Source organism: Bombus fervidus, chromosome 1 (assembly GCF_041682495.2).
Source record: "Bombus fervidus isolate BK054 chromosome 1, iyBomFerv1, whole genome shotgun sequence".
Taxonomy (NCBI): domain Eukaryota; kingdom Metazoa; phylum Arthropoda; class Insecta; order Hymenoptera; family Apidae; genus Bombus; species Bombus fervidus.
In genome coordinates, this window is record NC_091517.1 from 5285591 (window position 1) to 5310465 (window position 24875).

The following is a 24875-nucleotide window of genomic DNA, read 5'->3' on the forward strand; positions in this document are numbered from 1 at the left end:
TTACGGACTTATCTCGCCGTTCTGCTTGTCAAGAAAGAAAACAATGCCTTTCAGGAACGGAGGAGTTGTGTTCGTATGCTCATTCTATATCTACTGAATTGTGATTGCTTTTCAATTAACGCGATGCTTCATGGTTTCATCCATTTTGATGGAAAATTGAAGAGTTGAAGTGAATAAACAATACAGGTGTTAGAGAAATAAAACATTTTCTTGGTGAAAAGTAATATAGATTCCATGTGGAATACGGTAAAAAAATGCTGCGATTGTTATTGTGATTAGAATTTATTTTAATTACTAAATTTATCGCGAGGTGGAACTATAATGGCAATATTAGGTTAAACTATAGTCCATTACTGTCCATTAGGTTAAACTATAGTTAAAAAAGATGGAAGCATAGGGTGCATACGAATAAATAGCAAAATATAACTGATACGATAATATGTCTTTTACTATTTGTTTTCTTCTTAAATATGCAAAAATGGGATATGCAAAAAGCCCATAACGTGTTCGAATAGTAAATGATGTAAGTGTTAGATCCGTAGAAATGTATTATTCGTTGTTTCTATCTTCTTCTTCTTTAGGAGATCTTTGCTTTAGACAGTTACCGTGTTAATAATGGTTCAATCGAATAACGAGGAGCAAAGACTTTGATATATCTTTAAGAACATTTAAGAACATTTCTAGAATTTATATATCCACATAAATTATATATATAATTATATTATATATAATAATATATAATAATTATATATACTAATTATATATAAATAATTTATGTGGATATATAAATTCTAGAAATGTTGTTAAATGTTCTCAAAAATATATCAAAGTCTTTGCTCCTCGTTATTCGATTGAACCATTATTAAAACGGTAACTGTCTAAAGCAAAGATCTCCTAAAGAAGAAATATATATATATTTAGACTTTTAATTTGAAAATAAGCTTTCCTTAGAATGAAATTACAAAGTGAAGCAAGTTTTAATATTGTAATATAAGAAAGTTTCATATTTTTACATATATTTGTATGGAAATATGTCACTGTTTTACTTTGAATGTGGAATGGCAGTTTCGCGTTGCTGGACGGACGATAGTTCTTAATCGGCGGCACTCGGAACGCGACAACTTCCCGTCGCGATTACACGAGAGGTTTCACAGCTGGTAACAGGTGGTCCGAAAGTATCGTAAATAGAGCTACCTCTAACGACGGTTTCCGGCTAGTATCGAGCAATTAAACTATCCAACTGGATCTAATTAAGAACGGCAGACAGTTCCGGATTGAAATTATTCAGACTACCTCTAAATTTCAACCCGATTCAATCGAGGACCGCGGCTGGACGAAATTTAATCGGTAAAATCAATTAAAATGGAGCGGCACAAAAAAAAAAGGATCGCCGTTGAGAAAACTTCGTTGGGAAAAGTACTCGTTCTATTCTGGCCGTTTGCACTTCTAATTAATCACTTGTCTTGTTCCAAATGATCATGGAAATTCCATGAAAAAATGTGATATTAAAAGAATATTTAATACTACCAACGAGTTAAAATGGCTCCATTTTGAATGAGTTAAGTAGAAAATTTCGATTGGAAATACACACAACAATAGAACTTCTACATAAGAAATCAAAATGAAAGTTGTATGAAAAAATATATATGAAATATCATTCGAGTCGCCAAAAACACATCGCTGTAAATCTACAGTTTCTGTGAAAAATTGGAAATCAATCATTTTGACAACTTTGGTAATTCCGTTAAAGATATTAAAGTTCAAAAATCGTGCAGGTTTGACGTGGTGGTAGGTACGTTTGAAATCAAATTGGAAACTTGTCAACGGTAAAACGGAATATTTCATTTGGTCTGCTCGTCTACTTTATTTCGAGCAGCAGCAACTAGATGCGTCGTAAATTCTACGTTGAAACCATCGCAATCAGTCAATCATTCTGAACGATCCTCTACTTTAAGGACAACGAGCGAAGTCGGTCATGGTTGTAACTAGAAATTCCGCAACGTACTGCCAGATTGTGTCTAGCCGATAATAGCAGATAAAATCGATCAAACGGAATAGCGTTTTCAATCGTATTTGTCTCGACGGGAGGCATCTTTCAAAGAGATTCCAATAGTCGATGAACTTGCTACGAGGCAAAACTCGAAGACGAATAATCGAGTTCTCGTGCCGACACCGACTGTTTCGTCGTATCTCTAATACCATTGTCATTAGTGTATCACGGATATTTCGATCTTCTATTTGCATGTTAAATTGAACAATATTTTCGCGAGATTATATCTATCATCAACAAATTTGATAAATCAGTATCGTTCTTAGAATCTTTTTTCTATCATGGATTACTGAATATATTACGAAAGAAAAAGTCGCTATAAATCACATGTATTGAATATTCAGAAGATTTATGATAAGAATATAGAAACTTTATTATTAGTTGCCATAAATATTCGAAGTATTCGCGTGATTTAGCTATTAAATGACAAACTGATACAAAAATTCCTGGAAACATAAATTTAACATTTAAGAGATTACAGACATCCTCCACTCCACCTATACAATTTTTCGATGCATAAATTATATTTTAAAGGAAAGTAACAGATTCTGAATAAAGTTAGTTGCTCATTATAAATCATCTTGATTAAATATATGCACGTATACTATATAAAAATCCACTGTGTGATTATGTCAATCAGATATTAATTACATGATCGATATAGAAAAAACAGAACGTCCCAGAAACTTAAATAAACCAGAATTAGTAAGGCGATCTGTTGGAGTAAATACACGATTGTGATCAAATTTCGAGTCAGTGATCTCAATGTTTCACGGTAAGATGAACTTTCCGACTGATATCGCGTAGGGATGGTCCACGATCGTAAATGCAAGAAGTAATACGCTCCCGCGAATGCAATTCTTAGGGAAGACGATGGAAGATGGTCTTATCTCTAAAACGGGGATGGCAAGGATCGATGCCCCGGCTTCGCATCCAGTCGGTACTTTCCTCACTGTTGCAGCGGACCATCCTTATTTTCTTTGCCCGGAGGAACCAGAGAGAGGACCTTTTGCTTTCAAGCCGGATGCAGCCTTCACCGTTACACTCTGGGAACTCCGTCTTCCAGATTCGAGATAGAGACTGTGCCATTTCCAACAGTCGATAGATCACGAAACCTCACCTGAACCACTGCTTCTCTGAATTTCATTTTATCGATATTCGAAACCAATTTCTCCGTTTGTAATCGGTAAGACCTCGACATTGTTTGAAACACGGGAATCGAGATTGATAGTTGAATATTTTCGTTACCGGAACTAGTTGAAAGGAGCCACGAGATTGTCGAACGTGATAACATTCGAAGTAACTTAACTGGAAGACTAGAGCAGGAAGTTAGATAATCGTTTAAAGCTAGAGGAATTAGCCGACGTTTAAGCGCAACAGCTGACAGAAAACGGTAGATTCCAACGTTGTTACCAATCCCGCTTTCGCTCTCTGTTGCAAGAGATAATCTCCCACGCTCTGTTTGCGTAGGAAGCACCATTTTTCGAGTGTAATTAGTTCGTGAACGATTACCTGGAAACTCAAAGGTCTTCTCTAATCATCATTGTCGCTTGAATTAGCAACAAAACGGACTAACAATCGAAGATTGCTGTTACATTGATCGATCATACCAAACTAGATTCAATGTCTATTATCAACAATGTATTAATATTAACACGGCCAGTCATCTGGTAGATCGATCAAAAGGTGTCGATCATCGAAGGACATAATTACCATCGATAATTAGGCAGATAGTAAAGGACGATGCGCGGGCGGTCGATAACAACGAAGGATCGATAATCCTTCGGGTTTATCGAAGACGCTTCCGGCGTGTCCTCCTTCCGATCGGCGAGTATCGATCGATAGTTGCCCTCGGCTGTTCAGCGCCTTCGAGCGGGCATCGATAACCGTCGCCTGCCGGTTAATTAATTCGCCGGCTAACGTAATTACTTAGAGCTTGCAGAGCGTGTACGATACTATACACTGTACGTACTAGGAGAGGACACACGCACGACACACGCTTCGACCATCTAGCCTCTGCTGCCTCCCTGGCTCTATCGTGCAACGGCTGTTCACGGATTTATGGCCGAACAAGGATGATCTTGTTAATTTGGAAGCGGCATCCGCGTCACGGCCTATGTATTAGTTCTTGAAAAGGATTATTAGTAACGCGATCCACACGAACGGGTTAAACGCCGGTTCAATGGACCAGGATTATCGATTCCTGGCCGGAACTGATTGGCCCGCCTCCATTCCGCTCTCCCTGATAAAAACGATAATGCGTGGCGAACGAAAAGTTGTATCTATGCATGGATATGTTTAACTCATTAACTCTCATCCGTATCATGTATCAATTTTACACATTTTTTCGCGTAATAGATGATATTATTCTGCCATTTGTAGAAAAATTAATCTGAGACTTTGTAATTTTTATTTTTTCAACGTGCGATTTATATATATATATATAGAAATATGAAGAAGTATAAATATAAAGAAAGATGTGTCAATGTAATATACATTATTCTTATCAAGTCCATTGGCAGCTAGTTCATTACTTTATAATTGTTACACGACAATTATCCATTCGTTGTACAACTTGTTAAAATGCAGTTTTGTAACTGCTATGTATAGTTTTACGTAGCTTCGACTATCAAAATGTGGTGTAAATATGAAGAAGAGAAGAAGGTCGCTATATCTTCACTTCGTTCTTTTCTTCGTTGCGACACACAGCTAAGAATGGTAAGAAGGTTGAAGCTATGCAAAGTCAAATACGTGCGAATAAAGTCCGATACGTTCGAAGGAAAACTAGTGCGAATACATGCGAACGACAAAGAGCAACATTAATTGCACGTCTTTTCAATTCATCGACGTATTATTGTGTCAATTAGATACACAAAGACACATTAAAATGAAGGACAGATGAGAGTTAAGAATCAACTTTGAATAAAAGCAACATTTTGTTCATAATTTTTTTGTCTAATTTACATGGTTGAATTCTGCTATTTAACGTTGTGGTTAGAAAAAGAAATACCAAGGGTTTAACCGCTATGTTACGTCGCGAAGCTTGAATTGGATCGTGTTTCTAACCGTCTCTCGCGGTCCTCTAGCGTCATACACAAATCGTTTCATCTCCCCGACGGGATATACAATGTATCGACGAGCGCACGGTTGCCGCCCGGCCGCGAGTTCCAGAAATGTCGACTCGATCCGTTCTTTAATTACACAAAGAAGTCGGCATACGTGATCATCGGCGCGAACGGTGGCGTGATGGGAGCGCGGAGAGGGTCGTCTCCCCGAGAGGATAAGAAATTTATCCTAGGGCAGTCAGTCTTTCTTCCAAAATCTTACCGCACACGTCTTAATCGCTAACGGATAAAATCGCGAATTCATCGAACATCGATATATATCAAAATCAATCTCTCGGCGTTCTATCCATCAAATCGATCCATTTTCGGATTAATCAATTACTGTGCTTTCCGACACGACGAAGTCAAACAATTTCTGTCGACGCAATAATTATTGTAGGCTAGTGAAAATAAATATATATATATTCTATAACTGTGGATTCCAGTTATATTAAAAACTAATCACCCCTATTATCCTAAAAGAAATAAGGGGATCGCCCTGCTCGTGGTGTCGATTCGTACAATCGTAGCGGGAATTTACGACTCCCGTTGACGCGCTACATCAAACGATCGCGTCTCCCCGCGACTGGACGAAAATACACGCTACATATTTGTAGTTCCATCTAGATACAAAATATTTTACAAAATTTGAAAAAATCGACGTAGTTGCAGCGCTAATAAGCTACTGTTTTTATTTGAATTTATGACTTATGTAATGCACTTCTGCAAAGTATCTATTACTATAACACATTTAGTACTTACTTTAACTTGTGTTACTTTAACAAAACAGTATGTAAACCGTACCTAGTAATATTGCGTTTACGTAATATTTTCGCGTTATTTCAATGACTTTTAATGTACTACAAAAATAAATTTATCTTACAAACTCATACTTTTCAAAGGATAATAAGATCACAATGGTGTATAATGTTAAAAGATGGAGAATTTATATTTGATCTCGTATTTCAACTCTTAAAGGTATCATCCTTTTAGTTTCCTGCTAAATTAAGTTATTACATATATTATTCTCTACCGCGATACATTTTCATGAATTGGAAATATATAATAAATTCTCTATAATAATAAACGCAGAAGACTGTTTTATGGAAAATAGCAGTGAATTCTATCCGTGAAATTTACAAAGCGATATATACATTTGGTACAAGCTAAAAAATTCTGTTATCTTTAAAAGCTGAAATTTTACAATTTGGCCTGAAACTATACATAGAGATGTTGAATTAACTGTGTTAAAAATCTAAGATTGTATTATGATATTTTAGAACAAGCGCCAGTTGTTTTACGCTGTAGTCATTCAATTCTTCTGCGATAAGTGAGTTTAACTGCCTTGTTTTTAACCGTATTGTGGGATGAAAACAGATTTTAAATTAGCGGCCACAAGTTTGCCATTCAACTGAATGCTACATTATAAATGATGCCTTCTTTTGTACTTCGAATGACTCGACCATTTGCAAGTAGATCCGACGCAGGGTGCCCAAACTCCTAGACTCGAACCTTGTTCCACAAACGCGTGGATAAGACAGCCACAAATAGGATGACGAATTAAGCAAATTGTACGTGAGTAGGTAAACACAAGCGAAAAACTGTTCCGGGAAATATAAAAAAATATTGAGAAATATGAAAATGTTTGAACACTAAACATACTAGGAAATTTTACGAATATGTTATGTGTGTTATACGAAACTTCGTGAAACATTATTAGTCAAACACACAAGTACAAGTTAAAAATTTATTGCAAATACATATTTAGTAAAAAATTAGAATACATACAGCATAAATAGTTGCCTTGAACGTATAAATAGTTCTAAACGTAGGCTCACTAAATATCATGACTTATTAATACAACAGATAATCGACTATTTAAATAAGTTTATAACATTTGGTATTACAAGATTCAAATTTTATCAATATAACCATGATAGTACCATGCCATCTTTTATACAACGTACATGACATATTGAAACAAAGTATCACTATAAATGAATATGTAGAGTATTCATTCAAGGTTAACTAAACGATAAAACATAGACGTGTGTAATGGTAAAAAAAAAAAACATATTTTTAACATTGAATGTTGCATTGAATTCAATAATTCTAATCTCCAATGAGAATTGTTTTGTACCAAATGCATTGATATACCAAGATCACAAGGATTTGCATTTAAATATATGCGAAATTATTAATCAATGGACGTTGCCTTTGTACGTACGATGCGTTCCACGTAGCACAAAATTATGCATAATAGAACGTTCTCGATTTCACGCCGCTTTAACGTAAATCAAACGACTTTCGAAAGGGAAAGATATAAAGAAAAAAGACGGATTTTTAAATGTAGTCGCAACTGGTACGCCGGCGGCTGTCAGAAGCAAGCAACCGGAATTAAAAATATCCGCTTTAATTAATAGCGACGCGGAATTTGAACATCGCGTTAAAAACAGGGATTCGTTAAAATTAACTCCCACGCCATTGAATGCAATTGCGTTGCAATTTGCGCTAAAACGCGAGCGAGCCTTGCCTTTTCAATTCGGTTTCATCTGTTCCGTGAAAAATTCCCCCGTTATTTTCCATGCGTTTGCACGTACGAACAATACAAAAAAAAGAAAAAGAGGATATAAACGTATCGGGTTTAATTGTTCGCGTTATTTGTAACGTTCGAACGTGAATAAAGAAATAAAGAATGAACGCGAAATTCAACGGTGAATTCATAGTCACGGTTGAGGTTTCCACGGCTGTCCTGAAAATTAAACGATATCATTTAACGGTAACATGCCAATAACAATTTCGAGAAAAAGTTAAATCTCTTCAATAGTATTTTGTACACCTTTCATTCTTTCATTTCCGCTTCTATTTCTACTAAAATCAAACTTACCATTAAGAAGGAGATTTTAACAAAAGAAGGAAATTGCAAATTAGTTCAAAATACAAAATGGGAACCAGTTATACGCTTAACAAGTCAAGAAACGACAATTAATTCGTGCGACGAGCAACGTTAAACAAATGGATAAATTGTGCTATTTTCTTAGTCGAATACAAACGTAACGAAAGAAATGCAAGCGAGAAGACCAATTGAAACTTAGAAAGTAAGCTTTGAAAATAGACAGTAACTCTGCCCAACCGGATGACACACGAGGGATTCTTTATTCTAATAGGAAGTAAATATTGGCACATTATTGATAGAAACAGATAATTTAAGAGCACGTAATTGGTAAGTCAAATTGTTTTTTCAATGATGCATACATTTTCTGAATACGCTAATATTATTGTAAATTATGCTTTCAACGTGAAACTTGTTTAATATATGAGTATTATTGTAAATTATATCTTTTTGATAAACTTATAATCGTTGAAATGTTAATCAGTCATTAACAACATAATAATGAGAATATCACGAGAATATAGGCATCACAATTGGAGAATTCTGTAATACACGATCAACACCGAGCGGAAAATGTTCAATAATTAATTTGCATCAATTAACCGTTAATTCGACGCTCCAACTCGATATTATTAATCCTGACTTTGTGAGATTGGTAAACTAAGTTGTCTTTCCAATGAGGCAAAAATTTTCCATTGTATAATAAATTGTACCTTCAACATGTATTTCTCGATTTTTAAAATATTAATCAATCGTATCGATCATATTGTAAACATTACAATTCAGAAACCATGCAGTACACGATTCGCACTGGTCGAACAATCGCTCAATAATTAATTTGCATCAATTAATCGATAATTCAACGTTCCGCTTCGATAAATAGAATATTGTCAATACGCCCTTTGTGAAGTGTTTTGCTTTATCATAATAAATTCACCAAAATCAACAGTGTCATACGAACATGTGTAAAGGGAACGGAAGCTAAAACGGAATGTGGGATAATGTCCCATCATACTAAAAAAAAACCATACTACTGCTCACAGGTCCATACATAACATAGACTACTTTTGGAACGTGGTATATGGTGATAAGTGAACGATAGTATAATCTAAATGATTAATTACTTCTACTCCGATTAATAAACAGTTTAACAAACAAAGGTATCTTGTAATAAGTAACAATGAATTTGATTATTCATAGCAAGGCCCAAGATTGAAGTTGAAGCTTATGTGACTTAAATAATCTTATCTTATTACATCGTTGAAATATCGTCAAAAATATTATCCACATATCGAAAGTGTAAGAGAAATTAGTAATTTGTGGTGTGCAGATTTCTCGTTCAAAGTTATATTTTTATAAACTCTGCTCAAAAAATGGAACTAAATGTAGATTTGCTTTAACTGTTGAAAATTATAAAGATCATAAAATTAACAAAATTCTACTGTGAATATTTTATAAATTATCGCATACTGTATACATTCTATGTACTTTTGCAGCTCAAAACATTTTACAAACACTAAAAGAAATTCACAATCTAGTAATTTGAGAGACAGTATCTCGTCTTCCTTGATTAATAAACATACAAATAGATAAATAGAATAAACGATAATGGCTATGCTTATTTTCTTTTCATCGATCCGAAGGAAGCAGTATCAAAATATCACCAAAATATTATCCAAATATGTTCCAAATACTGTTCAAATATCACCAAAATATCGTTGAAATATCATCGTCGAGACGTTTAACGCGATGGTTCCGCGTGTACCGGAACGGATCGGGTTCGAGCGGGTCACCGAATTACCGCTAACCAGTCTCGGTCCTTCTCTAATGGTAATGCGATCGATATTCACCGAGGACGAGACACGTCGACCGCGAATAACGAGTTTATCGGCCGGAGACCCAGATTCCTGGTAAACCTATCCGTGGGAAAATTCAGGTCGACCGAGAAAGCGAATTCCGAATGCGAAACGCAGAATTCGCTCGCGGCTCGCCGGTCGACAAGCGTGAGGAAACGTGTCGTTGTCGGAATTATCGTACCTGTCGCCGGCGCGGACGCGGCAAGGCCTTCCAAGGGAACTAAAAGCAGAATGAAACGAGCATGGTGGCACGCTTTTCACATTGTATATAGTGACTCACGTCCAGCTACGAATCCCAGCTATATTTACGATTGATCGAATGCATGGATCAATCACGTCTAACGTTTCGAACGTATCTATGTTGACTGTACGACTTAATTATCCTCGTCGTGTAATCCTTTATGCGTCTGTCATCGATGGGTTTTCGCTTTTACCAGCGGCGCAACGAACAACTCTACCACAGGACGTTTCGCGTTTGCCAACTATACTTTCACGAGGGTTGCGCAGATAGCTCGGAGAGTTTGATGTTTCGCATGGTATTTACTTGGAATTTAATTCTTTTTTAACATAAATCAGATAATCCATAACTATTTTTTTAGAAAAGCTTCGTAGAATTACTTACAGTGCTCGCAAAATTTCCGACACTAGTAGTTTCTTTGGTTAGATTAGGTTTACGTGATCGATATTCGGTGGCGATTGTATCGAATGAAAATTGAGAGACTTCTGGTCAATTATACCGAAACCATTCAGCACTCGAGGACAATTTGTAGAATGATTGGCTTACAACAAACAGACGCCACAAACAAGCTAACGGACGCGGTCGGAATTGATTTCTGATTAATGGATTCCTATCGGGGACAGCGTAACGGATAAATTTGATAATCGCCGTTGAAACATTTATTAAACGTTTCCAACGTTATCCAAACATTTTTCTGTTTCCACCTAGCGGATAACGTAATTACATTGCATCCATCATCAGTAAAAAAAGAAGAAGAGAAACAGAAAAAGATAAACAATACATTATAATGAATAATACTGTGGTACATAAATCACTTTTCTGATTGGATAAGCGATTAAATACGGTGGGGTGAATCGATTCGGTATTTGTGGGCCGATTTTGCAGCTTGGAATCGAGGGACGAAAGGAATCCACGAAGGAATGCCGATAGAAATTCGAAGTACCGCCGGGGAACGACGTAATCGGCTCTAATCAACGTGCGTATCACGCTGTATATCTGCCGGATAGAATACGGGATTACATGGGCGATCTCTGCTATCCGATTGATTCATAATAGACTGTTAAATATTAAATAGCGTTTCGAATTCAACTGCGCGAGTCGAATCAGCGTTGCTCGTGTACGTATGTAAAACGTTGTGCAAGCGTACTCCTGTAACCTTCCAAACGCTGCATTCATCGCGACGCGATAACGACTCGTTGCATTTACATGTTTCAGAATCGGCCTGTAATTATGTAAAGCAAACACAGCGTTATGTTGTCACGAAGCTCGCGACTCTTTTTTCTCTCTCTTTCACTGCCACGAGAAATATCGAACGCATCTCGGTAACGAACCGCATCGCATAGAATCTAAAGAATTTTGTAAAGATATGAGTTGTAGAGATAAAAGAGATGGGAAAAAGATCAGCAAGATTAACATGGTAATTGATGATGATATGAAGCAAGGAATATTGATCCATGAAGTAAAGCGAGGAACAAGTAGGTGTAAACACGACGTGTCGATGAATGTATTAATTTATGAGTGGTGAAAGTCATCGATCTTGTATTCCACGTATTAATGTGTGTTTTTATAGTACTATGCGTCACTATGTTTATGTATTAGGTACCTACTACGTTCTTTGTTGAAGTCACGTATTGGTAAGTATATTTTTTCATAGTGTCACGTATTCTTATGCTCGGCTCGCGTTACTACTTTACTAGATAAGTTATTACGCAAGTATACTACTAGATAAATTACTACGTTACTACACCACAAAAAACGTTCACGTCTTTCATAAATAATTCGTAATTCATAAATAAATTCTATCATTGCTGAGAACATTAGCTCCCTCTTTTCATTATTCCACGCTTAATACCTGTTTTTACTATTATTACAATTTACTATTATTTACTATTAATACAACAAACAAGAGAACGATTATTCTTCTGAAAATCGCCATGGATCAATCCACAAATCTTAAACACAATCAGTGTCCATTGCTCCAGATCTTATAATTAAAAACGACGTTCGTCCCTGAATTATTTTGTCATGATATATAGAGATATAGCAAGTTTCGCATAATTGTAAATATATTCCTTTAGTACATTGTCGCGAATGGAATTCCCGAGGGCAACGATACGACATTTCGGAATATTGTTCTATATACAATAGGTATATATATAGGTTTGTAGGTATAAATATATGTATAGATATATGGATACATAGATATGTAGATATATAGATACACAAGTAGATATAGTTATGTAGATGTATAGGTATATAGATATATAGTTACATATTGGTGTATATATATAGATTTATAGGTAGTTATATAGGTATTTAGGTATAGAGACATATATAATCCCATATACCTATGTAAACCCTTAATCTATGCGCGACAATCTGCGTGAAATATACAAGATCTCGAACTATCACAAAGCTTCTTCCCTGTCCTTCTGCTTCTAATCTTCTCATCCGCTCGATATCGAACATTGTGTCACCTTCAACCATCGTTTACCAAGGAGGACTCTTAGTTGCTCGTAATTCGACGTTAATTCGTCATGGAGCGGAAAATGACGAGAAATCATGGCAGAAGATCCTAAAGCCAATGACATAAGACGACCTTTGAATTTCTCTGATTAGAATAATTTTAATCGTAAAGTCTTCAGGATCTCGTGATTTGGATTGTTACAGTCGATACTGTTACAATTAACACTATTATAGATAACATTGCTGCGTTCAACGCTGTTTGTTCCTTCCAGGTGTAAGCCGTGTTCCAGAGAAAAAGATTCTCGACGTTTCCCTAACATTGTAATTAGCTTTATCAAGGGTCGAATGTCATCAGTGTACCTATACAACAGTGTTAATTATAGATTTGTATCTCTATTAGAATTATTTTGTGTTACATTCTACGATATAAGTCATAAGGTAGATTACAAATCGGTGTGTTAATATCTCAGATTGCTAAGTTATAGATTTTCAGGAACGAACAAATAGCTTTATAAATCACTACTGTAGACTTAAATAATACAATATTACACGATAATGAACAAATTTGGCATCTATAGTCTTTTGCGAATGGCGCGGAACATCTAAGGAACCACGCGAAGTGTTCGTTGGCAATCCTGAGTTGACACTTTCGAGTTGAAATCTTAGAGCTTATCAGGGGAGTACGAACAATTGCATTTAGGACTTTTATTTTTGGTTATTATACTTTAGAAGTGTGTTATAAACTCGATATCTCCGAAGAATAATTTGAAAATATATTATGACGATACAAGTTGACGAGGCTTTTGACCTGAAGAGGTACCGCAACCTTTTCGGAAGATCGAACGTCTCCGGCAGTTCGGATATTATCCCACCCTTACCAGGAGAAAGCGTGTCAAGGACGCATGGAAGGGTGGTTATGACATACAGGACGCTATTGATTGGAAAAGTAATTTTTGACAACAACCAATTAGCGTGTACCCTGAACAAATTTGAGAGCTGGAAAAATCTGAGCGGAACATACATATCCTAGCTTTCCGTCAATATATATCTTCGACCCTTCTATCAGTATACATATTCTAACAGTCGATTAGCACGGACGTCGTAGTACAAACAACAAAATATATACATTCTGTTGTATTCGATGAACTAATGGAGACAGACGCGTCCGTACAGGTAAAATTGATATCAAGTTGTGAATTCCTAATATCCTGGCACGACTCTTGTTTGCAGAAAATCAAATAAAAAAAAATACCTGCAAGAGGAGGATACATACATTGACGTGGATTTTTCGGAGAAGCGAAAGGATTGAGAAAATTAGACGTAAAAAGATTCGTTATTTTTAAATTTTTAAACGAGATACCCTGGAGAGATCTCTAAGTGGTTGCTGGTTAAAAGCAATGTCATTACTTTCGTCATTTCGAACGTTCGCGGGCACTTCAAAGAGCACGAAGTCGCGTCTGGCGGAAGGCTAATCGAGGGTTTAGCGGTTCCTCGGCAATGCAAATTAAAGGAACCGCGTTCCCGCCGAAAACATGGTTTTTGCGAAAGGATATTACGAGAGCAACGCTACTTTCGTCAGATTCCAAAAGAACAAGAGAGGAACAACATTAAGGCAGGTTCTCCGCCGTGACTATGACGCAAAAATAAACAGACTTGACAAACCTGAGCGAGAAGGAAGATAGAAAAGGGTGAAAAAGAGGGACAGAAAGAGAAAGAGACCAGGCAAGAGGGAAAGAAAAGGGAAAGGTAGACGCGTAAAAGTGGAGAAGAGAGACTCTCTACCTAGCAATTTCATTACGAACCACAAACGGTATCATGAGGGACGAAGAGAATGGAAAAGACGGAGAGAGCGTGAAGGAGGAAAAATAGCGCTGAAGGTAAAATGCCAGTTTGGCTTGCCGAGAAAAAGGAGCTAGAAATCTAAATATTTAGGATACCGTTCTAGGGCGTTTAAATATTAAACATCGACTACACGCGAACTCTGGTATAGCGGCTATATCGTCTGTTTTCCCTATTTCTCGTTCTCCTTTGACTCTCGAGGATAAACGATAAGAGAGAGAAATGGCACCCTTTGATCGAACGGCCTGCGTTGCAGAGGAAACGCATCGAATCGAATCTAATCGACGTAAACCGAACGAAAGACCTACGTCTGTGTATCGGACAAGGGTAGAAAAGGGATGGGGAAAAGATCTGAAACAACGACGTCCGCTTGAACAGCGTGCCATAGGTTAACAACGTTTTAAATCACATTTGATGGGCTTTCTCGGCGACATCGCGCTGCGGAAGCGAAAAATTCATGGCAAGAACGAGAAATATGAAATGCGGATGGAGAATAAACGGAACAGCAAGTTAGAAAATGAACGGGTCGCGATAGAAACAGGAAAGGGAGTCTCGTGCTCGTGAATCGGAACTGTTACCGGTTAAAGAGCATATTTCCCCGGTGCTGCTCGCACGACCGCGATCCTCGACTTCCGGTCGGTCGAGCTTGCAGTTTCAAAGTTCGCTGAGTGCCGGTAAACATCGTTAGCCGGCGATCGGCTTACCGATATGTAATTAAGCCCATGGAAACTAAATCTGCGAGGAATTGACGTGGTAATCGGCTCGATGCCAGAGCACAGCGGTGCTACCTTGAAGAATCGTGGCTCGCTTTCGGTCCCTTCGAAAGGCTCCAGGACTTTTCAACTCGATTATAATTGACGGAACGATCGAGCAGGATATTCCAGCGGGTGGGGTGATATCGGAAAATTAAAATCCTATGATTCGCTGTCGAACGGTGATGAAAATTTTATTATCATCGTGGATTCGAGCAGGGTTGACTTTAGCGGAGATTTACGTCACTTGTTTGCATCTGTATCTTAAGCATTTCACAGTAGCAAGCTTGAACCAGCTGTTGAATATAATACCATAACTTCCTCGCTTTAAACGCTACCGTACACAACGAAATTATTTATATTTATCTCAAATAAAAAGTTAGAAGTGCTTATTTCTTGTACATACTCCTTTCTTCTTTCAGAAATGCAGCAAATCTTGAGAATAGAGAGATACGTATTTTCTAAATCATTCGACATTTTATTACGCTGCCAAGGAATTAATTGTAAATTTATGTTTCTCAATTCTTGTAATGCTTCTTTAGACAACGAGACAATTATTAAAAAGAGACGTTTAAGGACCGCTGACAGGAAAAATGAAGCGAAGATAAGAAAGGCCCGTTTGAGAATGGAAAAGTTGAATCGGAATGGCTCTCTTAAACACGAGGGCGAAGTTCGCAATTTTTTTGCTCGATTACAGCCTAACCGAAAATAGAATTATAAGGATCTCGGGAGTGGGAAGGCGGACGGAACAAAAGAGTGGCGAGCAGGAGGGGAGAATAAAGAGAAGAGAGCCATGGCGGAAACCATGGAAATTTGTTATCCAGAATGACCCCGCTTATAAAGTTCACCGAGAAGTTCGTGTCGTTCGATAACAGGCCAGACGGAAGGTCGACAACGATGAGGGGGGGGAGGTCGAATGGGGGTGAGCAGAGCTGAAAGTTTGCTCAAGATTGAGCATAAGAACTATAGAACGGAAGAAAAGAGCCAGGAATGCGACAAAATCGTCGAGAAAGGAGAGACTCGCGCGTATTCTAGCATTACAATCCAACTGGAAGATACATTTTGCTTTCGACAAAATATATCTCTATATTACGAATAAATAAAATATTTACAAATAACAGTAAAATCTTTTATATTGAAAATATTTGCGAAAGGAAATCCACGAAATATATAATCCATATATATTCTCATATATTATTCTCTGTTCAATAACATTCAAGAAGAAACAATTACATATGAATCAAATATTTTGTTACCGCGCCTTGTACCTGCTTTGATCGTATTAAGAATAAAACGAAACGTTTCGTGATCAACCATACACAGTTGCGTTCCGTTTGTTGAAGAATGAAGAAGATTGGGAAGAGCGGGACGACCCTCGCGCGGAGATTTACAAACAGTAGGGTTGTAAAGAATTCCGCTAACAATCGCACCGTAGGAAGAAAATGGGGGGCCGACGAGCGACTTCAAAGCGACGGAGGTTTCTCTTCGTAACTGTAGTGGAGAATGCAAAGTATCGTGCGTGCACCATTGCGATTTCCCGCTATGAGGAAGAACATCACAGTAACTGACTATAAATTAACGACTGTAGATAATGATACATGAAACGCAGTTATTTAGTAATACTTAAAAAACGAATGAGGAAGGAGTACATAACACACGGTATCTGAACGCACAGATATTTCTTTTATAACCTCGAAACACTGGAAAAATGAAGATATTATTTATTGACTAGTATTCCAATTGTATCGTAATGATATATTAACATTATTGATACGAATCAATGAGATATCTTTCAAGACACAATCCTTCTATGTTTGCGATGTAGAAAATTATATTTAACAACTTTAAAAAGGCATTAGCTACGAGTATGTAGTGCGAGATCCTACAAGATACAAACCAATCAGTATACTCATCAATAGTTAATTCCAAAGAAGATAAAGTTGCTAACCAAACATGCTATATAAAGGCTACATAGCAAAACAATGGCTACGTCATGCGGTACAAAAGAGAACTTGTCGAGAACGAAAATTCCCTCGAATATCCTTGCGCTTCTCTATTTCAGTTCTTCGCTCGACTACACGGTCGCGTTATGCATGTTTAAAAATCAGCCCGACGACGTCGGCGAATGTCGCAGCCGGTTTAATAATTCGCGAGTCAAAGAAACCGGCGCCTTGCGCCCTCGTGGATGCAATCTAGGAACATGATTGAAATTGTCGAAATTAGGTTGACGAGAAAGTCGAGCCGAGAAACTTTTCCAGCCTTCCATCGTCCTTTGACTTGGTCGTAATAAAGAGCAGCAACTTTTTCTCATTCTCCTTTCGCCAGCCCAGTACCCTCGAGTGCCGGTTGAAAATCGATCGATCGACTTTGTTTTCCAAACGAACAGGCAACAAATCGATGGTGGGAAAAATGGAAAGCGACGGTTTAGAGATTTCTGTGAGTTTCAGAGGGTAAGGTAAAAACATGACGATCGATTTGCATGCAGTTACCGTCGACCTGGTTTTCTATACGACGTGCCAAGAGGGGGTGAACATTAGCCCGACCCAAGGGGATAAACTCCTTCGTCTTCTTCGTGATGGAATTTCATTAGAATCGGTGATTATAAAACGCCTCGGAGATGGTGCATTTTCAAAATGAGACAAATGTTTGCACGATAAATCTCTGAACGAGCCTTAGATCTATATGAATAGAAGTTCAAGAGGATCCAACTGCTGGGTAGAAATCTTTAATGAAGTTCGCATTAAGGATCGCTCGGGAAACTGGGTAAGCCACCCTTCTGCCATGCTCGGCGTCTTACTTTCCTTGCGAGAGGGACGAAGAGGGTGGAAGAAGAGAAATATATACAGAGGAAGAAAGAAGGACAGATGGAAGATCAGTAGCGGCATTTCCAAACTTTGTCATTGGACTTGGACTGCTCTCGCCCGGTTAAACTTGCAAAAACTTTCGAACTCTCTCGCTCTGTTGCCGGTTTTTTAATGAATCGTCTTGCTAAAGAATATTCGGCTGATTTGTTTCGAAGTCGCCGCTCTCACCGTGACAACAACAAGTCTTAATTGCATTGACTTTCTATCAGAATCATTTGAAGCGAAACACGATGTTATGGGTATCGTTTAAAGACTACCGATGATTGTATAAACGAAGCGACAATATATCAAATTTAACGTTTTTCTATTAGAGTGAAAAAAAGTTCATGCATTGTAATGTACCCAAGTTATTGTTTCCACGTAAAACCAAGCAGATATTTTTCAATGATTTTTAACTAAGTTTTGTATTATTCTCGCATTTTTTAAAAATTTCTCTCGAACCAGTTAAAAGCTTTACATCGAATTTCCACGAATCATTTTCGCAATTGTTTGCCAACTCAATCATTTCACAAATTCAGAACTGAATTTTTCATTGTTCCTGCCATGGTTATATCAAACATATTTTTCTCTCGATGAATTCTTCTCCTAAATGTCTCTCTCAAAACTCACATTTTTACCAATTCAAATCTTCACGTCAAATTCCAGCAAGTCACTTCATTAATTATTTTCCAACTTGACTGCCCTACAAGTTCAGATAATATATATATATATAGTAATTCACATTTATAGTACAGTGAAAGTAGTTGAACGCTTCTATCCTTCCGATTTGTTTCAAACTTTACCAATATAATCATGATAGTCGAGTCTCGTTGCAATGATAATACATAAGTATAATATGCATAATACTCTATAAGTATCATCAAAGTATCATAAAAGATTTCCATAACTATTCAAATACTTTCACGAGCTACTGTGTTTCGTGTGTTGCGAGGGTCAGAGAACGAGAGTTTAGGAAAGAACAATTCCAAGACAGAGCGCATAAATTCAAATGTCTGGTTGCCGTTGCGTCGCAAAAGCGGGCCGTGAATATTCATTGACCATAGTCTAGCCTATCCGTGGCTCCGTGGACACTTGTCGTCCTCAGTAGCGATACACGGAGAACGAGGGAACGAGCCAAGCACGGTTGCTTTGTTTGCTTGTTAGATCCATATCTTGTGACAACGCTTCGAATCGGACGCTTTTATAGAACACGGTGGGGCTGCCGAAACGCGGTTTAATTAACAGAAATTAGTCGACCGAAGAGAAGGGGACAATAAATAATTATGAACGACAGGTCGGAGTCGGGATTCCCTTAATTGGAACTTAATGCCTTGCAGAATTCCTCGTGAAAAATATTTATGACTGAAATTCGCGCACTTCGAGCTCGGTCCGCGTTTAATTAGTCCAGCGTATAGCCTTTTGATAGGATATCTTTTTAGTTTGAACCGGGCACATTCGACCACATGTGTAAACTATTTGCGTTAAAAGTGGAATATTACACGCCGGTCGTTATGCAAAAATCATACATATTTCAAAAACCTTTTTCGAGGATTAATATCGCATTGTTCGTGCGCGTACAGCAACGAATCAATTCGATCATGAAATAATTGTATACGGCGATATGAAATATATAGTTCCTCGGATATTGGGATTCGATAGAGGTCGAATATAATTCTTGATCAATTCCACATTTTATTAATTTTTTGATTTCATTGCATGATTACACGATTAACATTTAGTTTTCAAGAAACAAATTTCACATGATCATTCATCGTAAGATGACAAAAACGATGCTAAATTCTGAGATAAATTTAAAAAATAGTGTCTGTAACATCATTACTTTCCTGTACGTTTTAATCTATAGTGTTGATCGATGTAGCTTCAGAGCGATTTATATGTAGTAGCAGATAGAAGAAAGTTTAATCCTCTGCTGCTCTAGTCATTCGACATTTTCACTGTTAACTGATCTCTATTCAATAAGCTACATTCAAAAGTTGTATTTATCTTACCATGAAATCACAAGAACCTAAAATCGGTACTCGTACGCATAATATCAGTAACTCTTTTACAAGATCGACAATATCCTAGAATCTATATTATATCTATTCCGTAATCTTGTCAAAGCCAATTTCGTTTCATAAAATTATCATGTCTTCTCATACCGCTCAACGAGTAACTATTCATTTTTCCGACCATTACACTTTTGATATCTAACGCAAAGAGATCAGTCATTTTCTCTACCACGATATCTTAACTATCGTCCACATCCGTAGCGACGAATCTCTTTGCGATACAGACAAAAGGGTATAATCATGGATGGTTGATTGAAAATACCTCTTCCGCAAAGGTTACATATGCGCAGCGAATTAGTCAGACGGCGCGGCCAACTCATTGGAATCCCTTTGAAACGAATGAATAATCAAGTCTGACGTAACGTTGGATAAAAGCCGAGCCGCGTTCTAAGCGATACGAAAATTAACGTCCGGCGAGCTTGATGCTGTCACAAGAAATACACACGCGGTCAAATCGAGTCTGATAATTAATTTTCTACCATCGATGTTTCGTTAATGCTACAGTTCTAGTTCGGAAAGGCGTGCAATATTGTTCGTTATATCGAATAGTAGGTACGACCGGATGAAATTCGCCGCGCGGCGATGTAGCCTGACGAAGTTAAAATTTCATTGTATCCGCCGTGGCTGTGCTTCCGACTACGGCGAGCTACGTATCAAATTTCCTTCCATTTTCATCCTTGCGGTTACACAGTAGGTAGACGCGCGCATCTCGAGAAGGCATCAGCCAACAAAATGGATCAACACGAACAAGGAAGAGTCGTTGCATGCGCGAAACCGAGAACATTCGACGGTAACGAGTGTACACGGGTCTTCAGATTAACGACGAGCATGATATTGATCGGTAGAATTAATACGACAAGATCGAATTTAATTGACCGACAACCAGTTACCACCGCCAGTGTCTGCGTGTATCTATTCACGATAAATCACTGGAAAGGGATAGCGATACCAAACAGAATAAAAATAGAGTACCAAGTATACACCTAATTTATATTACTCCGAAAACAACCTCGAACAAGGCTAACCTAGAAAAACACTGCCAACAAAACGCTTCGTAATCGCGGACGCAAAACTAACGCAAGAAGAGATGACAGATAACAGTTGCCGGTTTTGCATCGTGAGTCACGCGTTCGCGCGAATTGCGTGGCTGATAGGTTCGCACGAGAGAAGCAACGTATAGCTGGTTTCAGCGTAAACCGGTTTTCCCGCCGTTTCACGCAACCAATCTCCATCCTCGCGTATATGTTACTCTCCACACGCAAACAGAGCCCATGCGATTCAATTTCATCGACCATAGAAAAAGACATATAGAATGAGATTAGCAGAAGGCAAAAGGAGACGAAACGATGAGAGACGACGTCGCGTCTACTTTGGAATTAGCGCGAGACTAACGCAAACACGTGCGTCCCATTTACCGGGATTCAACGCTCGCGCGTATGCGCAACGAGCATATACGCATTCATGCGGTCGCTGCTACCCTTCCGCCCGTTAATACCCTCGATTAACCTCTCGTTGCTAACGATCTGCGAGCGACGTTTAATTCGATCATCGGTTTTACGCGGGTAAATCCATTACGTGGCACGGTTAGTCGCGACTCGCGCGCTACTGTCGATCGAACGTTGTCAGGTGATTCCCTCATCTTTCGAGGTCGAGCTAATGATTTGCACTGGGGAGGTCAGATAGGGGAAAACAGATGTTTACTGACTGGTAGAGAAATCCGTGCAAATTGGAATTGAACGAATGAAAGGGGTCGGTCGTTTCGATGCGAGCAAAAAATAATTAACACTTTATGAGAAGATAGGAAGAAAGATGGAAATAGGGAGAAAATGAACAGAATGATAGATTGTTTTCTTGAAATTGTTTTGCATTTTCAGTATTTACAAATCACGATGCGGTGTATCTCTGATAGAATGTCAATTAAGAACTATCTTTATGTTTTGTATAATATTACATGTGTGGAGTTTACTATATAAAAGTTTGAATTTAACTTGAAATGGTTCAAACGTAACGGATAGCGTTTGAAATGTAACTAAGTATTTGATTACAATACAACTGTTTTGCATTTAGAATGGCGTTGGTAACGTAACAGGATTTAGAGGATCCCTTTTGATCTATTCGATCCGTTTGGTCAGTTTACGCATTGTTTGTAAGGCAATAGATTCTTTGTCCGGATTTCAGTGCCTATTGAACTTAAGCTCTATTGTATAGTATGAGTGAATCAAAAAGTTCATATAAACTAACAAGCATCATAGCATGCGAATTTGTATATTCTCGAAGAAGAATACATTTGAAAAATAGTGTAGAAGAATGGAAACAATATTATAAAGTTTCTAAATTTTAATAAATCAATTCTAACTGCTAGTCATGTATCCATATGTATGGTTAAGAATTTATAACCTAGATCGGCAAACACTTACCGAAGACAAGAGATGTTTATAAGCAATTCACCAGGATGCTTTCGAAACAGCAATAATAAAATCTACTTTCGAATTTAAGTTACTTCGTATTGTCTGAACCTCGAGAAGTCCATATGTTCCGGCGATTTAATCCCGATTTTTGCGACGGTTTATCTTTCGTGCGAGCTACCCTCGAGCGGCGCTTAATTTGCGGAAAAGGGGCGTTATCGTTAGGATCGACGAGCAGCTGTGACGGCTCTCGCCCTTCCATTACAGGGTTAACCGTAATGGATGTTCGGAATATACGGTGCTATTCGCATTTCTGTGCCACATAGTTCAAAATTAGCAGGGACTCGTATCTCTCGTTTATCAGTAGTTCTGAAATGTCATTTGTATTGGTGAAATGCAGCGTCCTATGCCAAACACGCGTTCAACATCCTGATGAAGTTTTCGATCCGATCGATGACACTTTATGGCTAATATTTGTCTTTTATTTGTTGTGATTTGAAACGAGCTTTCGTCAAAAGCATTTGATCGTTAATTTTCTTTCTCTTTTGTTTATCTCGTATGTAATACCACCCAAATACCTTTACCTTTTATACGATACCTGACTTTTCTCTTATATTAAAATAAGACATCACAAAAGTCTAATTAGAGAAATATTCGAAGAATAAAAATCCTCAATTATATTTAAACTGTCAATAATAGCTTCGATAATTCGGATTTCGATAATTTCGATATTTCGGATAATCAAACAAATTGCCAACAAATCGATGAGTTTACAAAGCATAAAACCCGATATTACACATTTCTCTCCACTGATTTTATACGGCCAATCAATTTCATGCTCACTCTACCGATACTCCCAATGGCAAACAGATTTCACCAACGCTCAAATAAAACTCTAGAACCGATCAAACATAACCCAGACATCAATCCCATAAAAATCCAGCAACCATCGTTCCACGAGTCGATTCGACAACCGCTCTGAGGAACCAGGGAGCTGGCACGTGCCGCAAAAAACCCTGTCCATTGGGCACCGAAAAACCGAGCAAAGGGAAAACGATTCGTCTTCTTTATCGGGCCGTTTCGCGGTCGAACACCGGCGAGAGAATCGGTTGAATCGAGAGGGTGAGGAAAAAGCTTGCAGTCAATTACGCGTCTCGGTCAGTCGAGTTAGACAGATGCGAACCGGCCATCACAGAATTTCATGCGCAGTTCGACCCTCTCGTTATTACTTATTCGATGGATTTACGAGCTATCCGACCGTTTCGTCACGAGCCACCGGCGTAAATACACAGGCCGAGCACGATCGTTTCGTTTCTAGCCATACTTCGAAACCCGATAAATTATTTCACGTGGAGGCAGAATTATAACCGCGGGGCGTGTTCTGGCTGCAATTGGTTCGGTATGATCCGTGGCCGATATAAAAATGAAACAGAACGGAAATCGGTAAAGGCAGAAGAAAACAAGAACAAAGAATGAGGCAAAAATTGAAGCAAGTTGGTTACTGATCGCGTTTCGTTGAGTTGATTGTACGCTGCGTGCGTGCAACGTTCGTGAATTCAAAGCAAACGCGATTCTATTTGCGTGTCCCGTCACAGGTCCTCGGCGTACACTAAATTTGCTGTAAATTATACGTACGAGGGACGTAAAAAGTTCGATACGCACGCGACCGCAGCGAATAATCCCATTGGGCTCCGCTGTTATGAAACGAATAAAAACTAATATAGCATATATTTTTCGTTTCTTTGTCACTTATAGAGTTTCATTGATGTTGGGACTGGTAAGTTAAAGCTCGAATCATATGATTGTAATTATGTGTAATTTAGTGTCAAAGTGCTATTTCGATATACATGTTTAAAAATAAAATTGTTGTAAACTTTTTACTAATATTGGAAATATTATTTCTAGTTGTATTAGGCTTGGATTCGCTTTATTCAAATATTTTAATCAATTCTGACACCGGTGGTCATCGACGATTCACTGGTATCATGAGGTAAGAGTAGCATCACTTATCGTAACTACGTCAGAATTCCCTTGATAAATATCATTTATTGACTATAAATAATAATTTATTAAGTAACAGTATTAATTGGTAAGTAACAAGTTGCAGTCCACGAATTGCCGTTACATAAACTGTTTCCATAATTAGCTAGCTTGTCATTTATGAAACGCAGTTATAGAACTTTAGTTATTTTATCGCCAAACTTGTTGCTGCTATGTAAGAAAATTTAACTTGCAGCGAGTCGTAGAATTTCGCTAATAATATTAATCCAACTGTGTGCAAAGGGGTTCAAGATTACGGAAAACCGAAACTTGGATAACTTTTAACAGTGTACAACATTTACTGTAAATGCTCTGCC

General features: G+C 37.8%; 1 protein-coding gene across 5 annotated transcripts in view; it reads right to left on the reverse strand.

The window, feature by feature from the left end:
- Positions 1-24875, reverse strand: part of LOC139991003 (uncharacterized) — a 327915-nt gene that overhangs the window by 61316 nt on the left and 241724 nt on the right. The gene's annotated exons all lie outside the window — the stretch shown is intronic.